The sequence below is a fragment of the Bos grunniens genome, chromosome 7 (genome assembly GCF_055505025.1).
Source record: "Bos grunniens cultivar Pamir isolate PY7600 chromosome 7, Bosgru_T2T1.0, whole genome shotgun sequence".
Lineage (NCBI taxonomy): Eukaryota > Metazoa > Chordata > Mammalia > Artiodactyla > Bovidae > Bos > Bos grunniens.
The window spans coordinates 89,453,199-89,475,175 of NC_141171.1; the positions used below are offsets into that span (position 1 = coordinate 89,453,199).

At 36.2% G+C, this 21,977-nt stretch overlaps 1 protein-coding gene across 19 annotated transcripts in view; it reads right to left on the reverse strand.

Moving 5' to 3' along the window:
* LOC147369947 (uncharacterized) overlaps window positions 1-21,977 on the reverse strand; it is a 779,924-nt gene that overhangs the window by 470,891 nt on the left and 287,056 nt on the right. For 5 of the 19 annotated variants that reach the window (XR_015168163.1, XR_015168161.1, XR_015168181.1 and 2 more), the window contains exon 3: window positions 17,223-17,317. The exons of 12 other annotated variants lie outside the window; for them this stretch is intronic. The gene's annotated coding sequence lies outside the window, so the exon portion shown is untranslated. Of the gene's footprint in view, window positions 1-13,063; window positions 13,447-17,222; window positions 17,318-21,977 lie in introns of those variants that run through there. 2 more of the 19 variants (XR_015168159.1, XR_015168180.1) reach the window with 1 other exon arrangement.

Here is a 21,977-nt window from a genome sequence, read left to right on the forward strand (position 1 = left end):
GTTCTCATATTGTTGGAAGAATGGGAAACATATTGCTAAATATTAGATGATTATATATTAAATACTCATGTTTGAATGTCTACAGTATTCACTAAAAAATCTTATAGCGATTGGAAAGACACAGACCATGTTGCTGATCACAATGTAATTAAATAAGAAATCATTAACAAAAAATGACTAGAATAACCACAGGTTTAGAATTCTAAAAAGCATACTTCCAAATAATAAATCAAAAAAGGAAGCATAATAAAACTAATGTGCTTAAATCCAAATGATAGTAGAATATTTTTATCATTATTGAGGAGCACAATTAAAACAGCTTTTGGAGAGGGAGAGGGTGGGAAGTTTTGGGAGAATGGCATTGAAACATGTATAATATCATGTATGAAACGAGTTGCCAGTCCAGGTTCGATGCACGATACTGGATGCTTGGGGCGGGTGCACTGGGACGACCCAGAGGGATGGTATGGGGAGGGAGGAGGGAGGAGGGTTCAGGATGGGGAACACATGTATACCTGTGGTGGATTCATTTCGATACTTGGCAAAACTAATACAATACTGTAAAGTTTAAAAATAAAATAAAAAAATTTAAAAATTTAAAAAATAATAAAGTTAAAAAAAATGCAAACCCTAAAAAAATAAATAAATAAAACAGCATTTGAAAAAAAAATTCTATATGTTCATTTAAATAAAGAAGCAGCAGAATATTTTTTTCTATAGATTACATGCTGAGCCATTAGGAAAGCCTCAGTAAATTTAAGAAATTTGAAATCATATCAATCATCTTTTCTGACCACAATGCTATGAGATTAGATATAGGAAAAAGAAAAAAAAAAAAAACTGTAAAAAACACAAACACTTTCAGGTTAAACACTGAACTACTGAAGAACTTAAAGAGAAAGTCAAAAAATACCTAGAAATAAATGACAATGAAAACATGACAGATGCAGCAAAAGGAGTTCTAAGAGGGAAGTTCATATAAACACAGACTTACCTCAGGAAACAATAAAAGTCCCAAACAACCTAACCTTATACCTAAAGCAACTAGAGAAAGAAAAACCAACAAAACCTATAGTAAAAGAGAGAAATGATGAAGATCAGAGCAAAAATAAAAGAAACAGAGATGAATAAAGCAATAGCAAAAAATCAATGAAACCAAAAGTTGGTTATTTGAGAAGATAAAACTGATAAACCTTCAGTCAGATTCATCAAGAAAAAAGATGAAATAATATTATACATGGAAAATCCTATAGATATTATCAGAGAACTACTAGAGTTCATCAATAAATTTGATAAAGTTGCAGAATATAAAATTAACACAAAGAAACTCTTGCATTCCTATATACTAACAACAAAAGATCAGAAAGAGAAATTAAGGGAACAACCTCATTTACCATAGCATCAAAAAGAATAATATACCTAAGAATAAACTTACCTAAGGAGGCAAAAGAGCTGTACTCAGAAAACCACAAAATACGGATGAAAGATATCAAAGATGACACAAACAGATGGAGAGATAATATCATGTTCTTGGAATGGAATAATCAATATGGTCAAAATGACTATACTACCCAAAGTAATCTACAGATTCAATGAAGTCCCTATCAAATTACCAATAGCATTTTCTACAGAATTAGAACAAAAATGTTACAATTTGTATGAAAACACACAAACACATAAACAAACCCAATAGCCAAGGCAATCTTGAGAAAGAAAACCAGAGCTAGAGAAATCAGGCTCCTTGACATCAAATTATACTACAAAGCTACAGTAATAAAAACATTATATTACTGGCACAAAAACAGAAATATAGATCAACGGAACAGGATAAAAAGTCCAGCGATAAATGCAGACACCTATAGCCACCTAATCTATGACAAAGGAGGCAAGAATATAATGGACAAAAGACAACCTCATCCTCTAGTGGTTGAAAAAACTGGACAGCCACACATAAATAAATGAAATTAGAACACTCCCTAACAACAAATTTCTAGAGGAAAACATAGGTAGAACACTCTCTGACATAAATCACAGCACAATAGTTTTGATCCAATTCTAGAGTAATTAATATAAAAATAAAATAAACAAATGGGACCTAATTAAATTTAAAAACTTGTGCACAGCAAAGGAAACCATAAACAAAATGAAAAGACAACCCACAGAATGGGAAAAAATACTTGCAATGAAGCTACTGAAAAGAGACTAATCTCCAAAATATACAAACAGCTCATGCAGCTCAATATCAAAACAACAAACAAACCACACAAAAAAATGGGTGGAGGATCTAAACATTTCTCCATAGAAGACATACAGATGGCCAACAAACACATGAAAAGATATTCAACATCACTAAGTATTAGAGAAATGTGAATCAAAACCACAATGAGATGTCACTTCAAACCAGTCAGAATGGCCACCACAGACAATAGAAGTTAGAGAGGGTGTGGAGAAAAGGTAATCCTCCTATACTATTGGTGGGAATGTAAATTGGTAACAGCCACTATGGAGAACAGTATGGAGGTTCTTTACAAAACTAAAAATAGAGCTACCATATGATTCATAAATCCCACTCGTAGGCATGTACCTGAAGAAAACCATAATTTGAAAAGATACATGTACCCCAATGTTCATTGCAGCACTATTTACAATAACCAGGACATGCAAGCAACCTAAATGTCCACTGATGGAGGAACGTATAAAAAAATGTGGTTCATACATACAATGGAATATTTCTCAGCCTTAAAAAATGAAATAATACCATCTGTAGCAACACAGAGGGGACCTAGAGATTGTCATACTGAACAAAGTTAAGTCAGACAGAGAAAGAAAAATATCATATGATATTGCTTATATGTGGAGTCTAAAAAAGGGTACAAATCAACCTATTTATAAACCAGAAATAGAGCCATTTATGTAGTAAAAAAAAGAAAAGCAACTCATGGTTAGCAAGGGGGAAAGGGAAGGAGGGATAAACTAAAAGATTGGCATATGCACACCGCTAGATAAAAAATAGATAACTAATAAGAACCTACTATATAGCACAGCAAACTGTACTCAGTACTTTGTAATGACCTATATAGGAACAGGATCTAAAAAAGAGTGGGTGTTTGATTCACTTTGCTGTGCAGCAGAAACTAACATATTGTTAATCAACTATACTCCAAAAAAAATTTTCAAGAAAAAAATCAGGTGTTCAAATAAGATAATAAATAGGAGTAAGCCAAACAAGAAACACTATTATAAAAAGAAAAAATTGAAATTACTGAAAGAAAATGCATCTGAAATAAATCAACAAAGCAAATTTCTTACTTTTCAAAGCAATAATAAAATTGGCAATCACTGGACACAAATAATAAAAAAGTAGGTAAGGCACCAAAAATAGGAATGAAAAATGAACAGAGCTACATACTAACAACTATACAAAGATTATAAATGTTTTTATATGATTCAATTTTAAAATAAAATTTAAGTGGAAACATTTCTAGAAAAACATAGCAACAAAACTGCCCAAAATTGAAATGGAATGCCTTAAGAGTTCTTATCCTTAAGAGTGAATAAATTAAATTAGTAGATAAACTTTTTCTATACTGAAAACTCCATATCTGGACAGTTTTATTAGTGAGTTCTATGAAGGAGTTAAGGGCCAAATAATTAAAATCATAAAAATCTATTCTAGGGTACCATAAAAAACTAGAACAATTCCCAACTTATTTTATGAGAGAAGAATATCTTGGATACAAATCCAGACAAGGACAATATGAGAAATGGATTTTCATAATAATGAATGCATAAATCTAAATATATATACATGCAAATTCAATCCAGCAATTGCAAAAAATCATAACTGAGTTAGATTATCCTAGGAATTTATTGTTGCCTTTATATCTGAAAACAAATTATTGTAATTCATTACATTAATAAAGGGAAAATGATATGTCTATTGGCTTAGGAAAGCTGCTTAATAATTTAAAAATTACACATGGTTAAAAAAAAAAACTTCTCAGCACACAAAAAATAGAAACTTTCTTGAATACATAAAGATAGTTCAGAAAAATCTATAATAAACATCATTCTTACCTGTGAAACAATGAAAACTTCTTCTATAATGTCACAAGTAAACCAATGGTGTCTGTTATTAACATTTCTAGCCATGATTATACTAATTTCCATGGTAAAGCAAGAAAAAGAAATCAAAGTGTATGCACTGACAATGAAAAAACAAAGTTTTCATTAAGAACAAATATTTCACTACAAAGTCTATGAAAATCATAATCATACTAGAATTGATTAGAGGGCAATTTTAGCAAGCTTTTAAGATACAACATAACATACAAAATCAATTATGTTTTCTGTATCCCAACCAGAAATTTCGAGTGCACAAATTTTTAATGTTTTATAGATTATATCACTATATAAAGTCTAACAAGTAAATCTAACAAAATTCTGTAAAAACTTTACAGAAAAAAAATTATAAAATTCAGTAAAAATTAAAGAAGATAAATTAATAATGTTTATAGATTAGAGAGTTTGATATCAAGATGTCAGATCTTCCCAAATTTATCAATAAAATTTAAATATACAGTAAAATTTTAAAGTGGCACTTGACAAGCTGATTAAAAAACGGAAGAGCAAAGGGCTATGAATTGCTCAGAATCTCTTGAATAACAAATTGGAATGTAGCTCTCACCAAATATCAATAATTATTTTTAAATTATTGAAAATAGAATGGATCCCTTACCAAATATCAGTAATTATTTTTACTCACTATGATGCTCTCTGGGTCCATCCATGTTTCTGTAAATGGCCTTAAATAATTATCTTTAAGTTAATGAAATTAAGATATTGTGATATTACCACAGAGACTGGAATATAGTCCAGTCAAAATATCCCAGAAAAAGACTCACGCTTTCAAGGAAACTTGATTTATGGCAAAGATGACATTTCTGATCCATGGTAAAAATATGGAACTTAAACAGTGCCAAGGCAATTTGTTATCCATACAGAAAAAAATAAATAAAATTAGATTTTTAACTCATATCCTTCACAAAAATTACTTCAGTTGTATTACAAGAGCTAAACATGAAAACCAAAACTATAAAACTTTTGTAAGATAATACAGGAGACTATTCTATAAAAATCAGTAATAAAATAATTTTTCAACCCTTCACATAAAAGCACAGCCTATGCAGGATAAGACTGAAAACTGAAACACCATACAGAGAAGAGAAAATATTTTCAATATATATAATAAAGGACCAGGATCCAGGGTGTCCAAAGGACTTCTAGTAATAAATAAGAAGATAAAATGAGCAAAGAGGTGAACAAATGCTTCCCAAAACACAATATCCAAATAAGGAATAAGCAAATGTAAACATAATACACTGCATTATTTCTCAGGGAATTATAAACTAGAACTACAATAAAACAGTATTCCATACTCTCCGGGTTGGCAAATATTTAAGTCTGATGATACCAAGCATTGGCAAACAGGTGAAGCAAGTAAATATTTACACATGTATACAACACTGATCATTTTGTAAACTGGTAAACTACTTTTGGGAGACAGTTTGAAACTATCTGAAAATTTGAATACACATATTTTTTTGACCCAGAAATTCCATTTCTAGGTTTAAGTGCTAAGGAAACACTTATTACATGCACCAGGAGAACACTCAGTTCAGTTCAGTCGCTCAGTCGTGTCCGATTCTTTGCAACCTCACGGACCACGACACACCAGGCCTCCCTGTCCATCACCAACTCCCAGAGTTTACCCAAACTCATGTCCATTGAGTCAGTGATGCCATCCAACCATCTCATCCTCTGTCATCCCCTTCTCCTCCTGCCTTCAATCTTTCCCAGAATCTGGGTCTTTTCAAATGAGTCAGTTCTTTGCATCAGGTGGCCAAAGTATTGGGAGTTTCAGCCTCAACATCAGTCCTTCCAGTGAACACTCAGGACTGATCTCCTTTAGGATGGACTGGCTGGATCTCCTTGCTGTCCAAGGGACTCTCAAGAGTCTTCTCCAACATCACAGTTCAAAAGCATCAATTCTTCGGTGCTCAGCTTTCTTTATAGTCCAACTCTCACATCCATACATGACCACTGGAAAAACCATAGCCTTGACTAAACGGACCTTTGTGGACAAAGTAATGTCTCTGCTTTTTAATATGCTATCTATGTTGGTCATAACTTTCCTTCCAAGGAGTAAGTGTCTTTTAATTTCATGGCTGCAATCACCATCTGCAGTGATTTTGGAGCCCCAGAAAATAAAGTCTGACACTGTTTCCACTGTTTCCCCATCTATTTGCCATGAAGTGATGGGACCAGATGCCATGATCTTCATAAGAGCACTATTTATAATAGCAAATGCTTATTTAAATATAATAGATAAATAAACCAGGATGTGATCATCCAATGAAATACTGGAGAGCAATGGAAAGTCAGTGAATTACATTTACTTGAATCAATGTCTAAACCACTGAAGGTATATCAAGTGAAAAAAAAGCAAGTCAGTTAACACATACAGTATTATTCCATTTATGGAAAGTTAGAGACAACATGCAAAAGTAAGCAATATATGAGCTAATATTAGAAACATATGGTTAAGAATATAAAGAAAAATAGGGAAATGATAAACATAACATCAAATTTATTGTGATTTTCTCTGAGTTACATATGAATGGAAGAGACTCAGAATAGGTAACACAAGAGATTTCAAAGGAATGTTAATATTCCATTTTATGATTTTATGATCCACTTATAAGCATTCTTTGAATAATGGTTTTTTTACATTACTTATATTTTATAAATATTTCTTGAAATCTATTCAATTTTTATAAAAGAATTAAAAGTATTAATACAAAGTGAATGGTTTTATTAATGATCATATATTCAATACAATTTACTTTGTACAAAAGCAGATAGAATTAGAAATCAGTAAATGTTCAATAAATGCATTGATATGTATTATGTCAAACATAAAAACTAAAAGAAACTCCCCAGTGTTGCTATATTTAAAATGGATAACCAAGGACCTATTGTACAGCACTAGGAACTCTGCTTAGTATTATGTGGCAGTCTGGATGGGAGGGGAGTTTGGGGGAGAATGGATACATGCATATGTATCAGTTCGCTGAGTCCTTTTGCTGTCCACCTGAAACTGTCACAACATTGTTAATCAGCTTTACCCCTACAAAATAAAAGGTCAACGAAATAAAGAAACTTTCTAGTGTCAATCTCTACTTGGAGCTGTCACTGAATTCTACTTCCTTGCTAGTACTTAGTAAGAGATAAACTAGGACCAAAAGAGTGCATTAAAAATTCCACCCAATGATTAAATGTCTAATCGCAAATAAAACAAACATGTACTGAGTACCTATCATATGCATGGCAATATGTATACCTAGAAAGCATATGAAAAAGCAGAAATATCACTTTGCCAACAAAGGTCCATATGGTCAAAGCTATGGTTTTTCCCAGTGGTCATGTACAAATGCGAGAGTTGGACCATAAAGAAGGCTGAGCACTTTTGAACTGTGGTGTTGGAGAAGACTCTTGAGAGTCCCTTGGAATGCAAGGGGATCAAAACAGTCAGTCCTAAAGGAAATCAACCCTGAATGTTCATTGGAAGGACTGAAGCTGATGCAAAGAGCTGACTCATTCAAAAAGCCCCTGATGCTGGAAAAGATTGAGGGTGGGAGGAGAAGGAAGCAACAGAAGATGAGATGGTTGGATGGCATCACTGAGTCAATGGATACAAGTTTGAGCAAATGCTGAAGGACAAGGAAGCCTTGTGTACTTCGTGCAGTCCACAGTGTCAGAAGAGTCAGACACGACTTGGTGTCTGAGTAGCAGCCTGGAATTCACAAAACACAGAAGATACTCAGATCTTCTCCACCTCTTACTAGGAATTTCTAAATAATCCACTAGTTTCCCTCTCTTGCACAATCTATCTAGCAAGCCTACCCTACTTCCCTTCCTCGTGGCTCCCAGACACGTCTTTCTACTGTGCAGAACTTCAAACAATATCCATCTTATGACAAAATTTGAAAATGGATTTCTCTGATCTTTCTTAGCTTTGAAAGCATCTGATGGACCTCATTATATTCCGGGCCCATAAATTTAAATGCCTATCAGGGCCAGGCAAGGCATTAGATGAGAGACTCCTATCAAGCATAAGAAAAAACATCGAGAGCAGAAGCTCTATGCAAAAAAAGGCAACAGCTAAACTGGTCTAGCCAAGTATTGCCTCATAAGAATGGAAGCTCTGTGTTCTTCTTTCTTAAGAAAAGTATGAAATTTGGATTTTTTTTTTAAATTGAAATCACATAACTTTCAACTCAAAACCATAAAAAGACCCACTGACCTACACAATAAAATGCAAACTCCTTGATTTTAGCATGTAAGGCTCTTCAAACTCTGTTTCCAAACTAACTTCCTCATGTCTCTTCCCACATGTTATGTTCTGCACTCATCTTTCCTGCACACACCATATTCCTTGACAGTTCCAAGATGGGAGCACATTTATATAGATTGTGGGCCAACCCCTGATCCAAGTCCACTCACTGCTAAGGACTGACCTGTGCTTAAAGCCACCTCCACCCAGAAGTCTTCCTCAACACCTACAGGACAAAGTCAGCCACGGTTTATTATATCTATTTCCTTTTCTTTGTTCATATACATACAGGCTGTCCCTGACTTTCATATTTTCAGCTTCTGAACAGCCAACACTTTCATGCATTATACATCGACACTCCCAAGTGCCTTTTGTATGCCAAATCCAGACTTTCATACATCAGCAGATCAACGAGCATTTTGCACTAATGTGTTGGTGGCACTGCCTGACAGCCAAGAGTTCTGTTTGGGCAGTCATGCCATCTTTGTCTGGAAAGAGCAGCCTCTATGTAATTATTTGAATATTTTTTGCTCTTTGCCCTTATTATTTTGCCAAAATGAGTGGAAAATGAACATTGAAAATGCTGATAATAGTAATAAAAAGCGTAGGTCTCATGAGCTTAATACAGTTGAAACAAAGATGAAATCATTAAGCATTCCCATTACAGCACATCTTTAACCCCAATCAGCTTCTTATCAGATTTAAGCCCAGTCAACTGTGTTCCAACTATGAAGGAAAAAAATATAAGACTAAGGGCCTTGTATAAAATACTAGAAACAAATTGTTGAAGACTGTGTGTTAATGGCAAGGTGTAATTAGAGAGTATATCATATATTTTAGATCTCAAGGGAAAAAGAAAACTCTGTCTAACGTGAATTTTTTTTTTTTTACTTTTAACATTATGGCTCTATTATGTGTTTAAGGGAAGTTGCTGCTGCTGCTACTGCTGCTAAATTGCTTCAGTCGTGTCCGACTCTGTGCGACCCCATAGACGGCAGCCCACCACGCTCCCCAGTCCCTGGGATTCTCCAGGCAAGAACACTGGAGTGGGTTGCCATTTCCTTCTCCAATGCATGAAAGTGAAAAGTGAAAGTGAAGTCGCTCAATCGTGTCCGACTCCTAGCAACCCCATGGACTGCAGCCTACCAGGCTCCTCCATCCATGGGATTTTCCAGGCAAGAGTACTGGAGTGGGGTGCCATTGCCTTCTCCATATGAATCCATGGATATTTGATGGATGTTTTCACTGGGAATCACAGTGCCTTTTTACTATATCCTTAACCTTTGGGTACCCTTGATCCACTTGCCCCCTAATTTGCTTACTTGTTCATACATCATCCTGAAGTGCCAAGGAACCTATCCATGCTCACCCTCCACTCGAGAGCCACTGACTCCTAAGGGGAGGTGGTGGCACACCTGTCAGAGAGATGGAATAATCAATTTAGAGCCAAGATGGCATGAACCTTGTGGAGCAAATAAATGAGACCTCAAGTACTGGGGAATGAGAAAGAGTATTCTAACCGTTTCTGGCTATATGTCAAGTACTGTGTATAAGTACTTTATTCTTATAAAAATTTGTCAGGGATCATTGAACAGATGAGGAAAGTGCACTCTGCGACTTACCCATGGTCATGAAAACAGACAGGCAACCAAGCTACCATTTAAAATGAACTGCCTCTGAATCCAAAGTGAATCCTCTTTCAAAAACACAATGGCTTCAGTATGCTCAGTATTACAGATACTGGTCAAGGCTATTATCAAATGATCAAATGATATATGTTCTTCCGCTCCATTCTTTAAACTTGTCCCTCTGGGCTGATTTAAATTTCTTTTTCAGAAAGTTCTAGTGCAGTTATTTATCAAATGGTTGGTTTGAATAGCTGTTACAAAGAAACATCTTATTCTCCACTCAACAAGTGGTGGTTTTTGTTTGTTTGTTTGTTTGTTTTAGTATTAAACATTTCACACAGCTCACTTAGAGCCAAAGTTTTCTGAAACGAACTCCTTGTGTTCTTTTCAGGAGTGAACTTTCTCTGTGAGCATCCTCTTACAGTTCTTCTATTCAAAGAGATTTTGAAATTTAATGATAAACATGAAAGATAGAAGGCAAGAGGAGAAGGTTACAACAGAAGACAAGGTGGCTGGTTGGCATCACTGACTCCATGGACATGAGTTTGAGCAAGCTCTGGGAGCTGGTGATTGACAGGGAAGCCTGGCATGCTGCAGTCCATGGGGTCGCAGAGAGTGAGACGCAACTCAGCGACTGAACAACAAGATGAAAATTATAAATAGCGTATGCAATAAGATGAATATCAAGCCTAAATCTCCTGCTCACAGTAATATACAATACGATGTCATGGGATCACAGCAGTTTCAAATATGTTTTTAATCTCTAAATGTGTGTTTAAACACATTCATGAATAATTGAGGACTATTCTTAAGTATATATTACTCCCTTTCTCACCACGCCTTTCTTCCTTAAGACATTGCAATTAGTTCATACAAATCTAATAAATCCATGGGTCAAAATTCTCCAGTACATACCTGATCAATTCCAGTTGCTTGTTTTTCTTGGTCTCTCTATAGAATTTAATATGTGCATCATCCCTGATCTATTTCTCTCTCATAATCTGCCCCTTCTGAAATGGACAACTATCATAGGTTTTAAAGACTCTGCTTTCTGGCTGCAATTACTGACCTGTGCCTGTATCTACTTCTACTGGTTGGATGCTCACTAAAGAGATAACTGGCTGCCCTCTCAGATATACAGTGATCCCTTTAACCTGCTGCTGTTAGTGCTGCTGCTCATAGCTCATATCTTAACCCCATCAGACAGATAATCTTCAAGGTCCTGGAATCACCTAACTGGAGGTAACTGAGAGAAACATGTGAGTCACCCACATTGGGTGACTGAGTCAATGAGTAACTAATGTGGATACAAAAGCCCGGCTTCCTCAAGGTGGGATAGACTCTCTGATGCAGTTTATGCTCTAGTGTTTCCCTGTGGGGTTAGGCTCAAGCTGGATACTTGAAATCATGTCTTTACTTTTTTTTTTTTTTTTTCCTTTTCCCTATCCTCCTTTCTGAGTCATGTAGAAATTCCTCCTGAACATATACTCTCTTTCCTGGTTTAAGCCATTGTCTTAGCTGAGACTCTACTTCCAGAGAAACTGACCTAAGAAAATGCCTAAAATCAAAACAAAGAGTATGTGGCTTTTTTTTTTTTTACCCCTGAGAATCAAGGGGCATAAACCAGTTTATTAGTTACATGACTCCAAAATTTTGGACTGCGGGATTTTCCAAAAAATCTGTTACTTGTCTGCTGTATTAAATCGGAGCTAAAAATGGATATTGAGATTCAGCCTGGGAACTTCAAAATTATTGCCTTTCCACCTCTTCGTGTCTCCGCCAACCTTCTAGGCATACCTGTGGCTCTCCTGGAATAAATTTGAACCTGGTGGAGGCGGAGATTCAGAGCCTCAAGATTTGTGAACCTATGAAGGTGGGCATTTCTGTAGTGTAGTGGTTATCACGTTCGCCTCACACACGAAAGGTCCCCAGTTTGTAATGGAGCAGAAACATATTCTTTGGCACTTCCCGGGGGTGCTAGTGGTAAAGAACCTACCTGCCAATGCAGGAGACGTAAGAGATGCAGTTCAATCCCTGGGTTGGGAAGATATCCTGGCAACCCACTCCAATAGTCTTGCCCGGAGGATCCCAGGGAGAGAGGGTATAGTCCATAGAGTCACAGAGAGTTGGACACAACTAAACCGACTTAGCTTGGGATGTTGTAGCTCTGTGGCTAACTGAATAGAGCTATTTTAATAGGAAGAAGGCTCGGGACAAAAGAGACAATCTGAATAACTTGACTCCGAAAAGGCAAAAATAATTTCCATAACAAAGAGTTAACAATAGAATCAAGAGATGGAGCACTGAGGTTTGGGAGGGGGAAATCAAGGCTGTGCTTGGTGCGTGAAGTGTTAGGAAGCACTGACCATATTCACCCAAGTCCCTAGGATAAGTAGTGATCTTTTAAAACTGAGCTTTTTCATATACCTGGAGACTGAAACGCTATCTGCTTTCTTAGAGATCAAGTAAATTTGACTCCCATCAGAATGCAGTTTTTAAAACAAAGTCCTTCTTAACCATTTTGCTACCACAAACTTTTCAATTTGTCATTAACACCCCTAAGATAAGATTCTCTACGTTTATTCTCCCTGAATATCTGATCTCTTCACTGTGAATACAGCCTTAAAAAAAAAACAAAAAAAACATTGATTTCCTGTAGTCTTGTGAGCCCTACACTTGTCCAAACCACTCTATGCTGTGGCTACTCAAGTAATTTTATTTTATAACATTAATTTTAACTAAAGTTATTTTGTATCATTCCCAATTATATATCTGTTTACATCTTCCTGACTGAATTAAAAGTTCCTAGAAGAGCATCTTAATAGCCCCTTCATATCCTAATGTCTTTGTCAGAGCAGATCTTTTATAAATATTTTAGGATGAATAAGCAGCATGTTACTTATTTAACAAGGAATTATTCTGCACCTACTATGTGCCAGGACACTTTCTTCCCATTGGTATAAGTACATCACTTTGAATGATACAAACCTGATGTTTTTCATGGAACTTTATATTTGATTGAACAAAACAAATACGCAGATAGTGGTTATGTTTTATTATGGGAAATAAAAGAAGGAGGAGCGGTAGGAAAAAAAAGAGAAAAAGAAAAACTCTTGTGGAAGAGAGGCTCCGTCAGTTACTGTGCCGAGAGACGATTGTCTGAAGAAGTGGTACTTTAGCTGAAAGATGAAGGACAAGAGACAGGAAGGCTACACTGGGAGGAAGCAACAGCAAGTGGAAAGTTCCTGAGGCAGGAAACACAAATCAACATGATGAGGAAACAGACAGAAGGTCAGTGAGGCTGGAAGGCAGTGCGAGGAGAAGACACGGGCTGAGAGGAAGGCACAGGCAGGTCAGGCTCGAGCGCTAGGCGTCTGAAGATTCAGCCACACGCGTCAGCTCGAACCGCATAATTTGCGAGGCCTGTTGCAAAACGAAAATTTGGAACTCCTTGTTAAAAAAAAAAAAATAGAGGAAAATGCAGTTTAAAGTACTAAATTATAACCCATTTGGCTTTCCCCCTCCATCTCCTTCAAGCTGTCACGGCATTTTTATTTGCTGTTTAATGTTTAACTCCCTCTGACATGAGGAGGCTCGCGTGGGCAAGCACCATGCCGCACCCACTGCCATGGTGGGGGGTAAGCACCCAAGCCCTCACCTTCACACATCCCTGACTGCCCTCAGGGTCTGAAATGCCGGGACTTCTCTGACTTGGAAAATTTGTTAATATTATCATTCTCAACGGTAAAGTCAGGTTGTGGAGAAGTTAATGCCTTGACTAGGCAAACACTAAATACAAGTAGTTGAAACATACTTATCAAGGTAAAATACACCTACAGGAATTATGTAGCGTAGCCCCCTGCTTACAGAAAATACTTCATAAATCCTGGATTTAAAGAGAGAACTGACGAACCTCTTCCCATCCTGCTATTTTTTTCGCCCTTTGACTAAATTCCTAGTTAAATTCCAAGATTTCTGTTCAAGCCAGCATTTTCTCATTCAACGTTTATTGAGTACCCACCATGTGCCAGGCACATACCTGAATACATTAACTCCAAAAGTGAAATGCAAACCATGCTATAACTAAAATGTAGCTTTTTATACAGTACGGTGTTTTTATGCTAAGAGTTCTATATTCTCCACTAAACTGAACTTTTAAATTTAGCACGTTTTAATGTCCCAAGCACTGCTCCATCTTATTTAACACCTCAAAGTCTAAGACAGGTATTTTTACTCCACATTTATAAATGAGGCAAGCAAAGAGCAGGGCTCTTCAGTAATTGAGGAAGCTACACAATAGGAGACTGAGCTTTCAACTTAGGGTTGTCTCACTGTAAAGACAGAGTTTTTCCTATAAATCATCCACTCTCCATTCTTCCTGTCTTTCAGTGAGTCACCATGCCTCTTATGTCCTCACCTTCAGAAGTACTCAACAATTCAGCAATTCTGAAATACCCACTTAAAAAAAAAAAGCCTATCTTGTTTGTATTTAGTTTTAGAAGAGCTGTACTTCAAATTGTTTGAAATACCTACAAGAAATTTTGAATGCACTTGCATATAGTATTAGCTATATAATGTAAATGTAAGTGCCTCACTGAAGTAGTCAAAATCAAGCATAGGATTAGGTTCTTCAAAGGGACAAGGTTGTGACTTAACACTATTTACTACCTTTTTTGCTAGGATCACATCCTCCAAATACTCCTAACAGTTGTACATATGTGTTCAAAGAGAGGTCTATAGATCAAGGCAGTGATTTTCTAAATACTAAAGTCTCAGAGCACTCCCAGGGATCTGTTGATTAACCCAGTAGGATATTAATTATGAACACATCTGCCATTCTTACTTTTTGTTCTTTTTCTTTAAATAGGAGTGGAGTAATTCAGACCTGTGTGTATGATTAGGTGCAGCTAGCAATGCATGATGAGCTAGATTTAGATACATTTACAAAGCAGCAGATAAAATGAAACAGTTTACTAGAAAACATAACTTGTCCTGAGATTAAAAGTCTAAAGTAAGAAAAAGTTGTTTTTAAAAAGCTTAACCTTAAATGAAACAGCATATGAGGTGAGTGAATGTGAAAAAAATAGATAGCTTTATTGTTTCTCAAGAACAGGAGTATTTATAGTTCTTCTACTTTGTGACTCATCTCTGTGCTATAAAATATTTGGGGTATTACTCATAACTACAAAAAAGACAGGCTAGAAGAGTTTGATGTTAGGGTAAAAGACGAGGTGAACAAGCTGGCACTCTACATGTGACATTTATTCAAAAAATGGACAATTTCTATAATTTTTGGCTACTTTTCTTTCTTTGTAAGAATGAGTATATTATTTAAAACAAGTGATCATCCACATGCCTCACATCTAAAATTATAAAAACAGGCAAAGTGGAAATAAGGCATAGGAAGTACCAGAAATGTAGCAGATTATAATTAATCCCCCTTATATTTATTGAGCTAGGTAAGTTTATGATTATCATACAGGCATGCTTTGAGGATTAGAGAAGTTAGTCTAATGGCAGCATTTCCTTCAACCATTCCTTCTCTGCAGCTAAGATGAACACCAGGAGGAAATAGACATAACAACAAAGAGGAGGAAAGAGGAGGAAGCATTGCTAATGGATGAGAAGATTGAGATGATACAAATCCTCTAACTCAAACAGCACGTTTTTATAGATATGATTAGTAGTTTTAAGCAGTAACTCAGTAGAAAGCAGTTCATCTTATAACATTTTCCCATCCTTTTCATTAAGTAGTATGCTAAAATGAAGTTAACCTTCCACAACAATAAGTTTTTCTTAAAGAAAATGCTGATTGATTATCAGTTGCTCTAAATCATTTCAAGAATACAGAAAAAAGTATTTCAAAATGCTACTCATTTTCCAGGAATACAGTATTATATTCCCTCTCAAGAAAAATATAGAAGTTTTGTTCACTAACTTTTGCTTATAAGCACCACTGCATTTGGTCAACTAGATTTCTAGAATTTTACCATTAAGATTTTCACTTTCGAGAGAGATTGTAATTGGCCAAGTTTTTGTACTTCTTATTTCTTCTAATAATGGATAAGGCTCCTTTTATGGTAAAAAAAAAAAAAAAAAAAAAAGAAAAATACTAGGAAAAGCTTATTCTGAAATATTGTTAGGGGCTTTCTGTGGACTTGGAATTGTGTTAAAGTCACATAACATACATGTATATCAAAATACATAAAATAAATATAGCTGGGTTGGTTTCTTCCATGATTATAGACTAACACTGGATACTGGCTTTATCTTCTATAATATCAACCCTGAAGAAGGTAAAAAAAGTTCTGTCAATTGATCTAAAAACTACTGAACAATTCTTGAGTAACTGAAGGTGGGAGGTTCTGGAGTATGTCTATATGTGTTAGAGGTGGGGCTCTCATCCTTGACACTCTTGACATCTTGAGTCAGATAATCCTTTGCTGTGTGAAGCTGCCCTCTGTATTATATGTTTAGCATACATACAATACCACTGCCTCCACTCACAAAGCACCACTAACCCTAGCGCCCTCTTTCCGTAGACATAAAACTAAAAAAAAAAAAAAAAACCTGCATCCAGACCCAGACAGTATTCCATTGGAAGGCACTGTGAACCCTGGATGCAAATGATTTCAACCCATTATCTCTCCCGAAACTTATGTCAAGACACATGTATAGCCTCTAATTCATTACAAGGCAAACATTTTGACTTAATAAAGTGATTCACTGCAAAGATCAAATTAAGGATATGGTCTTTTAATTCAAGTCTAATAGCCTCCAGGTTGCCACTATAAAATTGAGAGAGAAAAAAGTATTAGGAGCAAAGACATACAGCAGATTAAAAGACAGTATGTAAAAAGAAGAATTTGGGGTGGGCTTCTGGAACATGAAACTTACTAGAAACAGACTTGAAACCTATTAAGTTTGTAAAGCTACTGCATTGCCAAAGAAACTACATTACTGGTTGAAAATTTGTCTGCTGAAGACTTAAAAACAACTCTGCCTCCTAGTCTTCCAAGAGCAAGAAATGGGCTGAGAATAAGGTGCTAAAGTTAAAGAGGGCACATTCCTCAGCATCTACTTCACAGGGGACCCCTGAGAATAACAAACAAAGGAATAGAGGAGAATCATGATCTAATTAAGGAAATTTCCATCCATTCCATGCCCAACCCTCCACCCCCTCATGGTAGGGGCTTCACCTTATCTGTGCAGCAGGATTTCACAATTGGTTTGAAGGCAGGACTGCTGGATTATTTCCAATCCTTCCCATTTCCTAATATTGCATTGTTGGCATCTGGGAGAGAGGACAGATAAAATTTGTCTTTAAGTTCATGGGACTTGAGGAAAAGTGAAGATACCATTAGACCTAATTCAGAGGCTATCTTGAACCTAGAGTTCTTAGACTTTGAATTGTATGCAGTGATTGAACACATTTTAGATTATCTCCCTGGGGAGGGGTTGAATGTGTCCTTTGAGTGGGGTGAAAGGAGCAAGGTGATAATCTGTGACTGGAAGATTAGATTGTGACGAAACAATAACTTATCAAATACCCATATGGTCCTCTACATGTCCCAGTCTCCTTTACAGTTAAATTAAAACTATTTGACTAGTTCTGGCCTCCAAAGGGTTATAAGCAGAAGTGACATGAATTACTTACAGGGTGAGACAGTTTAGAGCACAACGCCTCCTCTAAATCTCTCTTTTTCCCTTTGATGACTCTTTTGGAAGCCATACGTTGAGACGGTGGAGGCACAAAATTAAGTGAACGTGAATTTCCAAGTTGTTCTTTGGGCAAGAACCTCTGCTGCCCTTCACCAGGCTTTGTTGTGGTAAGCTACTGAGACTAATAGGTGTATTTGTTACTGCAGCATGGACTAGCCTATCCTTCCTAACACAGTTCCCCAACCAAGAGTTCCACCATCATCTCAAACACTGACAGAGATAGAAAACAGCTCTACCAAAAAAAAAAAAAGTTAGCTACAAAAAAGCTGACTGCTGGTGAGCATATTTTTAGGGTTTCATTTGGTAATCATTACACAGTACATTGCAAAGACAGGAAAGAGAAACAGATCCTGGAGTAAAGATTTTAATAGGACCTCACACTTGTTCCCCTCTGTGAAAAGTGCTACGGCATGCATATTCCCTTTTGGTAATATATTCATCCGCGGGTAAAATATACATTCAGTCTTTTATATAGTAATCTGAGTCCATAAGCTCCTTCCACCTCTGACCATGATGTTACATTTTATTCAATCAACAAAGAACTTCCATTCCTCAACCAGTAGCCTTTAATGTTGTGCTGTATTTTAACAAACACCTTGGTTTTTACTAATGGGATGATATTTGGGGTCTTAGGTTGAGGATAAACTTTCATGCCAAATTATTAAGAACTTTACACTTCCACATTTTCCAAATCCTTTGTCCTTGCACTACCAATTGTCATAACTCACAAAATGTGTTATCTAGTTTATGCAATAAAAAAAAATTTTAAAGACCCCTCCAGCAACAATAGAGAAATAACAAAAGAATGTTTAAGTATAATTGAGTTATAAATATATTTTCATAACTGTATAGGTATATATGTGTGTATATGTATGTGTGTATACATATATATTACCCACAAAAATCACTTTATTATTTTCTCGAATGGGTTTTTGTTCAGAAAAGAAAATGCACAGTCGATGACTTATCCACTTTCAGGGTAGCTACCCGTGGCCATCCTGCTGTCCTTTGAAATTCAACATATTCAAAACCTCTCCCTCCACTATTTATCCTAATAATGTTTCTGATGATCTGAACTAGCAAACTTTCTCGCATTCACCCATGTATGAAATTCAGAATGATTGTTTTTCCCTCTATCCTAGAAACCATATGGTGCCAAGTACATCAGCGACCCTCTGATCAAATCCCGTTTCTCCATTCGCACTGCCTGTAGTCTCAATCAGTCCTTCAACCCTTCATCACCTTTTTCTGATCTTCATAAGAGCTGCTGAACCCATCTTCCTACATAGGGTCTTCTCTTACTCAACGCAGTCTTCACACTGCTATCAGATTAAATTTTTTAAAACCAAGATATAAATTATGCTATTTTCTTACTTGAAATCTATCAGATTTCCCCAAATGCCAGTCTACCATATCTTTATCCTGTCACTTAAAAGTCTTCCTCACCGTAAGTCTAATTTTGTAACCATTTCTCTCCTACCTTTATCCTGCTGCTGCTACATCGCGTCAGTCGTGTCTGACTCTGTGCAACCCCATGGCAGCCCACCAGGCTCCTCTGTCCCTGGGATTCTCCAGGCAAGAATACTGGAGTGGGTTGCCATTTCCTTCTCCAATGCATGTATGCATGCATGCTAAGTTGCTTCAGTCCTTTATCCTACATTTCAGAAAATTGGATTTCTCATCATTGCTTGTGCTCTTCTAAACCAGGGCTTTTACCAATACCATTTCTTTTGGTCAAAATATTCTGTCTTCCCACTGACAGTCTACTTGTCCTGTAAACTTTCATCTCATTAGTTATATCTTCAGAAAAACTGTTCTCAATCCCACCAATTGGTACAGAGCCTCTTTTATGGCACTAATCAAAATTTCTTGTTATGGTACTAGTTAAAATCACTTTTGTTATGACTTAGCATTATCTGAATTGCTACTAAACTCTGAGTTATGTGATGGCAAAAGCTAATGTAAAAATATAACTTACATAGATGGAATAAATTGGTATATGGAAGTAGCATCATCAGTCTACTGTACTAAGTAATCTTTCTGTTTCAACTCTCTTCATTTCTTTCTTCTTCACTTTCACCATAGATATGTGGAAAGTTTCCTTCTTTTAGTACCACAATAGCACTCCAGTATTTTTATGCTGACAGCATTACGTAAGATGCCATTTAAGGAAGTTTTACTTCTGAGTCCTGGCTTTTTGGACTCTGAATATCAGTGCTCCAGGACTTCCCCACTATTGATCACTCAGTTCTTCTAGCATTATAACAGTATACTGCATCAACCCAGTTCATCCCAATTGGTAGCTCCAAAGAGAATGTATCTTCATGAATATCTTATTAAATTTATCTAAGCAAAATTCCAGAGAGATTCAGATTCCCATCTCAGTTTCTGCCTACATGCCAACCTTTGTAAATAGAACGACATATCGTCCATGTCAATAGAGATACAAAATGAACTCTCAAGGTGGATTATTCTCTCTGTGGTTTTTCTTTTCAAGACAAATTCACACCTACCTTGGCCACTAGCAGGTCAAATTATAGAACACTGATTTTAAGAAAATACCTGAGTCTAAGGAGGAGTGTGGACGCATCAGTGTGCCACTGTTTAAGAATGCCTTGACCTACATTCCAAAAATCTCCTATGAATGGGAACTGTTCCACTTCACACAAGAAATTGGCTGCTAGAATCCATGGACCTCCTCTCCTCTCCAGTGATGTATCTACCACACCATTTTTTAAAAATCAATTGAATAAAGGGAAATATAACATACAGGTCCACACTCTTAAACATATGACAATGAAATGTTCAATGAACACTTACTTCAAGGGAAGCCAAATAAAACAAAGTGAATGAAGTGTCTCTGTTAGTCCCATATCTCTTTTTCGGGTGACCAATTGTTCTAGTTTTCCCTGGACTGAGGGAATTCCCAGGAGAGGGGACTTTCAGCATTAAACCAAGAAAGTCCTTCCAAACTAGGATTCGTTCCTTACCCTATCCTTCACAGATGTTAATATGATAACCTCAGCCCTTTTCAAATTCTAAAATATAGGTACTTGTTCAAGAACTGATTTTGCCTTTTATTTCCATAAATTATGGAGGCCAGATATGATCTGTTCTTAAGAATTCCAGACATTCACATTTGATCTCAGCAGGTCTAAATCCCCTTTCCCAAAGTGTTTGAATTTCTGGGTCTCCAGCTATAAGACAGTCAGGGAAGTAGTCTTAAGGAGCCAGCTGCTCTCTGGTGGCTCAACTGTATTATCTGAAAGAGATTCCCTGCTTCCCTATCTTGGATTTTCTGTCCCTACTCAATCACAAAATGAGAGAAAAATTGTCATGGGGCAAGAAACTTTTCAAACCTCAGAGAGACTCTTCTCTTAGCTAAACCATTCCATTTATACATCTTGGCAGTAGTCATTAGCAGAGAGAAACCTAAAGAGACAACAAAAGAAAAATGTATGTCTTTTTCAAGAGCTTCTGAAGTGTTGAAAAGTGTTTCTATTTAAAAGCTTCTGACAATGATTGGCAGGATCTGAGAAAACCTCGAAAGATGAGCCCCACCCTCTGAGAATTATTATCAGGAGAACCGTAGTTGGTGAACACCTATTCCGTTCTTACCACAGCTGAAAGATTGCAAAAGAATTGCTACTTGGTGGCCCCTCTCAAACGCCACAGAAGGTGAACAAAGCACAGATCAATACAGAACACCCTGCAAAGGTTCGGGATCCTCAAAGAAGTGGAGAAGTTCTAACGTTCTGAACTAAACTGACACAATAAAATTAAGAACAAACATGTATTGATTGATTGATTACTAACTGGCCCATTAGGTCAGTGTCTTCCCAAGAATCTGACATTTAAAATCAAAAATAGGACAGGCCTAATTTTAAGTTTTGTGATTAGGGGATTTAATTTAAATGAGAAGAAGAACAGAGGTGTATATATCAACCCAATTTAGTATAGATAGAGATGGAAATTACAGAGTCAGTTCAGAATAGACATAATGAAGCCCATTTACATTTGATGTAATAGATGTTTAGAATATTTATGACCCACATGGCAAAATGACCTACTGACAGTTGAGGTATTTAAATACCAACTTTTGAACTTTGTTTTTCTTAAGCAGCTACTCGATGATAAATATAAAACACCATGAAGGAGTTAAACCAAATTTTACCTATCAAGTAATTGAACTTAAGTCCTAAACCAATTAGGTTGTGATTTAATCAATAGGG